This window comes from Triturus cristatus, chromosome 4_1, assembly GCF_964204655.1.
Source record: "Triturus cristatus chromosome 4_1, aTriCri1.1, whole genome shotgun sequence".
NCBI classification, from domain to species: Eukaryota; Metazoa; Chordata; class Amphibia; order Caudata; family Salamandridae; genus Triturus; species Triturus cristatus.
The window spans coordinates 331021792-331024486 of NC_140585.1; positions in this window are offsets into that span (position 1 = coordinate 331021792).

A 2695-nucleotide genomic window follows, 5' to 3' on the forward strand; every position below is an offset into this window, starting at 1 on the left:
ACTCCTAGAATCCATCGCTCAGGCTGGCCTGTATTTTATGCCTTGGCTTAATGTAAGACGGTGGCGCAGCCACTTACCTGAAGTTCAGGTTGTCTGCAGGAGCGATGAACTGTCCTCTCTCCTCCTAGAACACCTCTCGGCACTACTGAACTCGCTACAGGAGTCCCGGCAGGAGTCCCAAAAGAGAAGGGGAATGGGATGAGAAAAGGAGAGAGAACACTGCTACTCTACACAGCCTGGTCCAGCCCGGCACCCTAGAGGGGATCTGTTTGCAGAGTAGGGTCACCTTTTTGAGGACTTGCCTTTCTCTATAAAATAAGAAATGCAACAGATGAGTACAGACACACTTCTGGGCCACCCTGGCGCACTCAACACAGAACATTCATTATAAGCAAGCTATTTTAATCACCTGGTTCTCAAGAGGAGCGGATATACTCCCTTCGTCTTTGCCTGTAGGTGCAGGAGAATACAATCCAAATAATAGTTCTCTAAGAACAATGCTGCTTAAAAGGAGTCACTGGCTATGATTCATCTACAGCCAGGTAAACAAATGGCACCTAGACACGTTGTTTCATTTGCACAAAACACCCATAAACAAATGTTCACATCTAGGACCTGCCCAAAGGGCTACATAAGCCAGTGTCCATGCAATATGATGATCAGAGGATTAACAGGATGCTTCCATGCGCAAGGCGCTGTATCAAATTCACAATATTCCTCTTAATATCAAAGTTCTATGCAAATAGTGTAAAAACAAAACTCTCAGAAGGTGGAAATGAGTTCAAACATAAAATGACCCCAAGCGCTTGGCTGAATACAAATATGAAATGAGTTCAAACATAAAATTACTCCAAGTGCTAAGCGTAATACAAATATGAAAAGATTTAAAACATAAAATGATCCCAAGCGCGAAGCGCGAAACAAATATGTAAATACCATGGTCTTGAATCAAATACCAGATGGCCAATTCACATGGCAAATATGCAAGGACGAGCCTTCCGATACCAGACCAGAAAATGTCAAAGTCACACAGCCTTTCACTCCACACGCAGCCTTAAAGCGCACTGCACTTAGCTGTCTGATGCCTGCTGCAGTTCTGGACCGGGACGTGCTTCCGTCCAATGGTGAAAAAGGAAATACTGAAGCGGTGGCAGAAGCAGTAACCATTTTTTGGGCTTCATGGTAATCTAGAGTGTGCACAAACCTAATAGAAGTTTGAGAACCTGCTCTATGACCTGGAGTCGCACCCAAAGCATGCCTTCTTAGCAGACACAGCAAACCTGTTCATCTGCTGCATAAGTCACATAAAGTGGTGGTTGCAGATTACCACGTTTAATAATCGTGACTAGACCACTTTCTTTGAGTTGATGGTGTGAATTCTACTGACTGATAAAGTTCTGCTTTGCATATGAACCCTGTCTCCCTGATGCAGACCTTATCCAGCTAGTTGACAAACAGCAAATCAAGAAGACAGCAGCGGTGGACCTCCAGGTCGGGAATCGCACAACTCGATTTATACCCAACAGTAGAGCTGGGTGCCACATCAAGTGTGTCTCGTAATATCAGAAAATGAAGCACAAACTCCCTTTATTACTGTACATGCTCCATGTTTTCACATGGGGTGCGAAAGACCCGTTAGTGAACGTTGTGAAATTTGTGGAGATGCTCCCATACAAGGGAACGTCTGTGCGGGAAAAGGTGCACATTCTACAGGGAGACATTCTAGCTCCGTGTCTGCTCAGCAACGTCACGGCTCAAGTAATGGGCCTCCTGGCCATGACATATTACATGACTGAGCATCCCAATATCTTAAGAGAATTCCAAGCACTCGTCAAAGTGCTCGGGAACCTGAAGGATCCGCAAGTCAGCCTTCACATTAATGAGGCAGTCAAACCGGTGGCTCTGAGTCACAGCAGAGTTCCTGTGCATCTTCAGCCGCAGGTAGAGGAAGAAATAAAAAATCTTTTAGCACAAGACAACATTGAGCACTCTGACGGGCCAACTCCATGGGTGTCCCCCATTGTGGCCTTGCCAAAGAAAAACATGCAGAAGATACGCTTCTATTTTGATACGTGTTTACCAAATACAGCCATTGAAAGGGAAAAGGCACCCAGGCCTTCACCTGAGCAACATGATCAGCTGCCTCAATGGAGCCTGCTTGTTCTCCAAGCTAGACCTATTCAAAGGCTATCACCAGCTGGAACTTGACCCCCAGTCACGGTACATTACCACAGTCTCCACTCACTTGGGGCTGTTCCGCTACAAACGACTACGCTTCAGAGTGTCATCCGTGGCCAAAATATTTCAAGAGATGGTGCTGAGAGTGATAAGGCTGGTAAAAAAACAGTCTGAACTACAGTGACAACATTTTGGTGTTCGGTCGCACAACTGAGGAGCACGACACGGCCCTGTGGGAGGTATGCAGGCAGCTGGAGAAGGCTGGCCTGACACTGAATGAGGATAATTGCGAGCACAGAAAGAGTGATGTTGAAAAGTGGTAAATATGTCTACCACTGGCAATACGGCTACTAACACAGTGTAGGGCTTAGATTAGGTCTCAGAAAATTATTCTCATGCTCAACCCTTAGTAGCTTGGCTGAGAGCAGGTAGGCTTAACTTAAGAGACTGGTATGTAAGTATTTAAAAATACCAATTCAGTAAATATTTAAGACACAATACATAATAAAAATCCAAC